Consider the following 8,481-nt stretch of genomic DNA (forward strand, 5'->3'; position numbering starts at 1 on the left):
TTTTTCCACCAGAATTCATCCACCACAGTTGTTTTCCTTGGTCTTCTGGGTCTTTTGGTGTTGCTGAGCTCACCAGTGCGTTCTTTCTTTTTAAGAATGTTCCAAATAGTTGATTTGGCCTCACCTAATGTTTTTGCTGTCTCTCTGATGGGTTTGTTTTGATTTCTCAGCCTAATGATGGCTTGCTTCACTGATAGTGACAGCTCTTTGGATCTCACATTGACAGTTGACAGCAACGGATTCCAAATGCTGTGCACACTTGAAATGAACTCTAGACCTTTTATCTGCTCCTTCTAAATGGGATAATAAGGGAATAACACACATCTGGCCATGGAACAGCTGAGCAGCCAATTGTCCCAATACTTTTGGTCCCTTAAAAAGTGGGAGGCACATATACAAACTGTTGTAATTCCTACACCGTTCACCTGATTTGGATGTAAATACCCTCAAATTAAAGCTGAAAGTCTGCAGTTAAAGCACATCTTGGTTGTTTCCTTTTTAATCCATTGTGGTGGTGTATAGAGCCAAAAAGATTAGAACTGTGTTGATGTCCCAATATTTATGGATCTGACTTTATATCATATGATGGCCTCTGTGCAAACAGTCTTTCATTCTGTTTTTGTGCAGAAGCAAAAATGTCATATTTGTATTTAAAGCCTCTATAGCTAAATAGACACATTTATGTACAGAGACTCAAACACTATCACAAAGAATCCAGACAGGAGAACATCACAAAACCGCCCATACCGACAAGTGAAAGTTTAGAGACGGCCCCAGCTCCAAAACAAAGATGGAGACAAAACAAAGCATGTCCATAACAAACTCTATAAGCAACAACTGATCATAAATCAAAGATGACTGCACCAATCAATCAAGCTTCTGAAACAAAAGAGGGCAGGCAGATGGATTAACCCCTCTTCCTCAACATCTTGCACCAATCTGAATCTCGATTTGAATGGTTCGGCTGATGAAAAGCTTTGAAGCGTCACAGGTGGGCTTCTTTTACGCCACCCAGCCAAAGTGATGCCATATCCCATCTGACACCCCAAAGCCTGAGAAATTGATCCGTCAGTATAGACATTGATCGGGTTGGGTTTGAACACGCGCCGAGGCCGAGCACACACAGAAGGGTCAGAAGCAAGATGTGCGCCTGCTCAGTTCTTTTGTTATGGGAATCGATGGTCTCCCACCATGGGGGAGATTAGCCCAATCAGGTCATGTGAGGAGCACAGCGTGATCTTACGTTATAGCATGAATGTTCGAATACTGTGTCTGCACTTCAGTCTGTGTTCCTGGGCACGTCCTTCCTTATTTTGCTTCATCTTATTTTTGTTCTTGTGAATGCTATGGAAATAAATTGTTGGCATGCACTTCCTCAACTCTGTCTCTTTAATGTCTTTACTGGAAGTTGATAGTATCAGAAGACTGAAACGCCTTTTTCCTGAGGCAAAATGAAACCCATATCTGTGCCATTAAACTTAAACTACAAGTTCATACATTTAACAACACACATAATATAACGGTTACAGGGAAGCCAAGAAGCATGATACAGCATGATGTCTAATTTGAAGGTATCTCTCCAATAATGATCTAGTCTGTCCAAATACAGCAACGTGTTTAAAATCGCTTTTCCTGGTTGGCATCAGAACATAAGTTATGTGTTAATGCTTCAAATGGGAGAAGAAAAAATTAATTTGGAAACTCAGAAATCATAGTCAGAGATTATGTAATATTTCTTCAATCTGACAGAACTCATTCTGACAGTATACAACAAAACCATCTGATATAGAGTGCTACTTTAGATTTTTTGCACCCTTCTGAATTTTCTATATTTCTACTTAAAAATGACATCTGCTGATTTTCACACAAACAAGTCCTGATAAAACAAAATGTAAAATAAATATTATATTTGCATTTATTTATTCAAGAAAATTTATACATATGGTACATATTGTATTTGTGAAGTGCAAAAGTATGTGAAGCCTTGTTTTCGGTATCTGATTTGACCTCTTGTGCAGCAATAACATAAACACTTTGGGTAACTGCTGATCAATTATTTGCAGGAGGAACTGGGGAAGCAATTAATTCGAGGAAGATGACCGAGATGGACCTACATTTTAAAGTTTTCAGTTCAACACTTGTTCGAGTTGTCGTTTCAAGCCTTTCTACCATCAGGATGTCTAACAGTCCTCATGTATGAACGCACCAAACTGACATCAGAGAGCAGTGTCATCATGTTAGCTGGGAGGGTAGGCAGCAAGGAAGAGCTACAAACAATCCTACAGAGCCTTTCCTGAATCATGCTGCATCGTGCACAGACACTCACCAATGTGCTGACAGTGGCAAACAACAAACCGTCGCCCTGTGCATCATGACCTTAAAACTTTAACTCGCCGTTTCTGTCTCTCATGGAAAACTGGCCAGTCTGTGGAGATTGAGGTTGTTACATGAGGCATTTCTGTTCTCATTAGACAATTCATTGAATTATTAGTGGAATGCAATGGACAAACGCAGCAGGTACACCCACACTATCGCGTATCAAGCAACTTTTTAGCGCTAGATTTAGATTTAAAGAGTGTGTGCTGGGAGTCCCGTGTAATTGCTGCTCTTTAGTAGAATATTTGTATTTGACTCCTCAGTTTATATTTGTCACATCCTATGGAATAGCCATTATGCAAGCCCCCCATCAGACAAATAATGAATTGAGTTCACAAATGGATCTCGCTCTCATGCAGCCAGTTACATTAACTAAGCATCAGAACTGGACCAACGATAATCGGTAAGGCTCATGAATTCATATGCTACGTCTTGTTAAAAAGCAAAACATAACAACAGCCCAATACTGTTTTATTAAGGTTATGAAAGTGCTGAAAGAAAAAGAACAAAAGTGAAAAAATGGGTATCCAAAGAACAAAGAATAAAAACAGAAGGAATAGAGGCGAACGGAGAGCAGAGGACGGCAGAGAGGAAGCATCTGGCAAGGCCAGAGCAGGCCACAAACAGACCAGTGCTAAAGAGCCCGGGACAAGTGTTGCCATGTCCCCCTGAAACCGCCAAGGCCACTGGGTAATGAATAAATAAACACCCCCTCCAACCATCTAGCCTCTTCCTCTTCCTGCTCTCTTCATTTGGTAGCCAACACACACACACACACACGCGCATATGCAAACACACACAGAGAAACTGGCACATGTATGTAAACAACACACACATGTATACATGCATGATTGACATCAGCATGAAAGCCCAATCACATAACTCACAAACACGCAGGTTTTGTGTGTGTGTGCATGTGACAGGCTGTTCTATACATCCAACTGCTCTGTGCCAGACTACATTTCCTGCTTTGCCCGCTTCATACTATTAATCTGTATGCTTTTCATTTGCCTACCCATATTTATCCAGGGCTGTGTGGAGACATTTGGCTGGCTAAGCCAAAGCCCGGCAGCCTCAGTACATTCCCACACGCATGCCATGTATAACCCATCTGAGAAATCACCCACACACCGACGCAGAGGCATGCAGCAGAGCCATGACGGAGCTTAACAAAACAAGAGACAAGAAGCTGAGAGACTCTCAGATCTGGTGCCTGGGCTCCACATCGCCTGGCCTGAGTGTCACTGAAAATATTTTCAATTATTCAACTTGGCGGTTTTAGAAGCCAAAGACAGAGCCAACACCTTTTAAAATGTAACTTGTTGTGACAATGCTAAACGACCCCTACCACTGCCTAATGAAATATAGACGGTTTGTTTGCAAGAGGATTCATTTGTCATTTCCACGTTGTTGCATCTGCAAAGGCAGAGATCTACTCATGTTAAACAACAACAAGAGATCGAGGTTAGTGAGTGAGGGACTAAGGCAGCAAACCTCTAGATGTTATCTGATGAACACTCAAACTCACAAAATACACAGAGCACTTGAGTTTGATTGATAAAGGTTTGTTACACCAATATTTCTGGAGAACACATTTGATCCTTTTATTTGACCTTTTCCAAGCCAAATTCTCATGGCATGTAAAATTTAATTACAAGAGTAGACATTTTGCGGCCAGATTCATCAGATTTTTATGAAGCCTCGAAAATGCCATTATTTCATTATGGGACACTAAAGTTCTCCAGTAAAATTCAACTAATTAAATTTAATTTAGGTGCAGTGGTGACTCTTTAAGTCAGGCTGAGCGAGGATTCATTATAGGTTTTATAAAATACCAATTGTGAGGCTTCTGAGTGACATTATATCCGCTCTCGCATCATAATAACAGCAGAGGTGTAATCAAACTTATTAAAACCCCAGAAGACTTTCTATTGAAGCTTTGGTAAACAGAGAGCTTAATAATGCATATTTGAGTGATTTTTGAGAACATAATGTTGCACTCACAGTCCAAAGGAACATTACATTTTCCTCAAAAAAGGCCTATAAGCGAAATGATTCCTTCAACCCCCAAAATTACAGTGAATGATAAAATTCAATTTACACACCGAGGGGACACATCCAATAAATCCATGCTGCTAGTAACGGGATCAAGTTCCTGCAGATACAAAACACTACAACAGGACACACCCACCACAATGACTCATATGGAAAGGGTATAATGCCAGACATGTTTCTGGACATTAAGTCATTTCTTACTAAGAATTCTTCTTTACAAGTCCAGGAAGGTTTACAGTTGTACCATGACCTTTTAATTTGAGCACAATGCTGCCAATCATATCTTTTTTGGTAAATATAATGTAATTTCTCTGTTTGTTTTTTTGAGAAAGCTCATAGTTTTTTCCACGTTTCCTACTCAGCTTGAACACCTGCTAAAGCAGCATTTATATCTGTGTTACATCTGAAACAAGTTCAGTGTGGTTGAAAAGCCTAAGCCTAGGCTTGTGATGTTTGGTAAGATTACATACTAGCAAACAACACAATAGATAGATCGACTGAGCCCTTTTATATAATGAAATATCAGACCTGATTCAAGGACTGTGGACCAGTCAGTGGGTTTACATGCACAACTTAATCAAGCTATGCTCAAAATTCAACTTTTGGAAGGTGGTCTTGTCCCAGTTTACATGCAACACCTGGATGGATCATAGGAGTCCACAAAGCTGAATAGGGGCAGTGCAACTTTTTGCAGATGTCTTTCAAAATAGCCTTCAGCTTGTCCAAGTTAATGTTAAAACCTTGGTTCTCGACTTCACCCCTGAGTTTGTTGAACAGCCTCTGGTGCATGGTATCTAGGGTATCTGCAGCGCAGGTCCTCTTGGACTTTTTAAGGGCCCAGGAAATCAGGTTCTCTGCAACGCTGCTCACAAATATTTCTTCCAATGTTGTGTCCAGACGCACAAAGATGCTCACAGGAGTAACCTCTGTAACGTAGGGCGTCTGTTCTGGTGCAGGAGGTGACACTGTGCGAAGTGGCTTCTTGAAGAAGCTCTTAGTCCTGCTTGTCAGAGATAATGTTACTGGAGCAGCTTTCTCTTCCAAAGTGTCTGAGACATCACTTTTGATAGACTCTTCTTGGTCTTCTTCAGTGTGTCTTGTGTCTTTGTCCAGGCTGAGTTCCAGCTGCAGCGGTTGATGTCTGCGCATCAGATTCTTCTTCACGGTGCACTTTTGTAGCATTTTAATGGTGCAAGCAACCATTTCATTCAATGTTAGGATGGCTGTGGGTCTATATGGAGTCACAGGATAAATGCTACGGTAAATGGAGTTGACACACATTGCTCCTATTTCTCTGTACATGGTGCTCCTTAAAGAGTTCGAGGTCTCCCGGCAAACCTCGTCTGGAACGTCCAGAGCTTGAGAAAAAGCTTGAGGTAGTGCGTCCTCCAAACTGGACAACAGGCCATCCCAAGGCTTGACTCCTCTCCTTGAGACTTCTGCTAGTGTTGATTTTGTAAAGAGCACCATGATGTCTGTTAGGAGCTCCGCCAGCATGTACCTGCTTTCGTCGTCAGGGTTTCCTGAGAGCAAACGTGCCCACTGCCTGGGTTCAATCCATCTGAAGAAAGAATCCATGACGGGGTGAATTGTGTCCACTGTAGTCGGAGGAGTGTCCTCCTGAAAGTAATGAATCTGTGGGCTTTTGTTTAACCTTCGGAATGCTGAGGTACCATAGGACTGTGACATCAGAGAGTCTCTAAAAGAATGTGACATCATCAGTGCTGGGAGGACTTCAGTCCATTCTATCCTGAGATCTACCCATCTACACTGTCTATGAAATCAATAATTACATAAATAAAATGTCCTGAACAGATCTCCACATAATACTATGAATTATTTTAAAATAATATAATTACTTTTTTTTAAAAGGGGTAAAATAAAGCAGTTTTACTCTTAGCCATATAGGGCTTGTTGCTAACAAGCTTCCCATCAACATGCTGCTCCCACCACTGTGCTGATTTTCAGAAATTTGAATCAGAAAAATATACTAGTCAACATAAACGTAAAATATGGCAGTCCTTTCATTTCAGCCATAGGGACAGCTTACTTACTTCGAAACAAGGTTATAATAGTTTTGTATTTTTCATTTTAGTTTAGTTTTATTTCATTTTGACTTTTTTTTTCCCTCAAATCCAGTTAGTTTTAACTAGTTTTTAGTGTGGGTTTGCTAGTTTTTATATTTTCAAATATAGTTTGAAAATATAGTATATATAGTTTATGTTTAGTTTTTATTAGTTTTAGTTTTTTCACACTTTGGGTTATTGTCAGGTGCAGGATTCAAAAAGGTTAGAAAATTCAACAAAAGATACGTTTCAAAAATGAGGGTGAGTTAATAATGACTGAATTTTTATTTTTGGGTGAACTATTCCTTTAATGAATACCTACAATGTGCATATATTACAAAAGGATAAGGATTAAGATCTCTTTTAATTTGTGCTTTGCTTTTTCCATCTTAGCTCCGATAAGGTTATTCACTCTTGCAGCACTGGGGGATTTGAATTACGGTTCGAGTAAAGTGTTGAACCTTTTGAAGACAATCGAGTCACACAGTCGTGTCGGCATAACAGCCTCAATAAACAAGTTAACAAGTGTTCCTGCGTATTTACTAACCAGCAGTTATTCGCTCGTCGGTGAAAGCGGTCCATTATAGTTGTCTCCTTCACCGTGCTACCCTGGGCGGGATGTCGCTTCTCTTTCGGGGGGCGGCGGCCTCTCAGGAGCTAGCTTGTTTTGGTAGCTACTCGACATTAGCCGCCTGGTGTGAGCTTCTTAAATGGACTTTGAGGTTCGTGGGGTTTCTCCCCTTGCGAAGCAAACCACATATTTTGTCACAGTCTGTTTCCACTACAACACACTTGCTTTTATCTGTCTCCTCGTCATATTCAAAAAAGTCCCGACTTTGCCGCTTTCTCCCAACTTTTGCTGCAACCGCCATGGGGCTGCCTGGTGACGTCACGGAGCGTGAGGTGCAGTAAGGTGTTTCTGCTGTTGACAACTGGAGCTGGCGTAAAACTGCCAGAGCGGAATAAATCGATCATATGAATCCAGCCAATTGAAGCTTATAATGAAATTGACAGAGACGAAAACGAAGGGAATTATATCTATGCAACAGTTTTAGTTCGTTATCTAGTTATTCTTTTAATTTTTGTTTTTATTAATTTTAGTTAACGAAATTGTTTTTTTCAATTTTAGTTTTCGTTATTTCGTTCGTTTTCGCTAACGATAATAACCTTGCTTCGAAACTCTTTTTTTTTCATTACCTGATAATTCTACTTTATATACCCTACCTTAAGTCATATTCATTGTTGCTACAGTGTCTAAAGCTCTATCCATCTTTGTTTTTAATATTCTAAGAAGAGAAATGGACTGCACCATTAGAAAAGTAGCACTGTCCCTTTAAGGACGATAATAGTCGAGTTGCTGATGTTGTGCATGACTGTGGATGTATGCCACTAAAGTGTGGGCATGTTGCAATAAAAATTTAACACGATCCACCCACACTACCTTCGAAATCTACTAGTCAAACGTGATGTATGCAACATATTGGGCACCCCTTCTCATTGGGCTACAGGGGTACACCGTGGACAGGTCTCCAGTCCATCATGGGGCTAAAACAAAAAGACACCAGTGAAAATCTTCACAAAAAGGTAACCAGACGACTACTTCTACAAACCAGTAATAATAGCTGGATGTGAACTTCCATTTCGACTTTGTTCCCGACAGTTAATGATCACCTCCCACTCGTAGTCATTATAGCAGGAGCCAAGGGAATTCCAGGTGTGCGAAAGGGTGTATGCCACCTCGTCCCGGTTGATGGTCTTGCTTGCCTGCTTCCTTATCTCAATGGCCTCTTTTATCTAACGTTTGAATTTATTGGTTTCTGATGTGATGATTTTGCTCTTGTCCCAGTCCACAATGTGATTATTTCTTCTCTAATGATCTGTGATTGCTGATTTTAAATTTCCTGTTCTGCTTTTTCTTTTTGAGTCCTTGTGAATTTCCCCGCTGTCTCCCGTGTGTAGAATAATCTTCCTGTTTCCCCGATGT

The 8,481-nt window shown here is 40.5% G+C and overlaps 1 long non-coding RNA gene across 1 annotated transcript in view; it reads right to left on the reverse strand.

Moving 5' to 3' along the window:
- The window catches only part of LOC125019145, a 31,532-nt gene extending 24,171 nt beyond the window's left edge, over positions 1-7,361 (reverse strand). Inside the window, exon 1 of the long non-coding RNA XR_007114034.1 lies at positions 7,045-7,361. This is a non-coding gene — a long non-coding RNA (uncharacterized LOC125019145). The remainder of the gene's footprint in view (positions 1-7,044) is intronic.
- Between the last annotated feature and the right edge of the window lie 1,120 nt (positions 7,362-8,481).

Source organism: Mugil cephalus, chromosome 13, assembly GCF_022458985.1.
Source record: "Mugil cephalus isolate CIBA_MC_2020 chromosome 13, CIBA_Mcephalus_1.1, whole genome shotgun sequence".
NCBI classification, from domain to species: domain Eukaryota; kingdom Metazoa; phylum Chordata; class Actinopteri; order Mugiliformes; family Mugilidae; genus Mugil; species Mugil cephalus.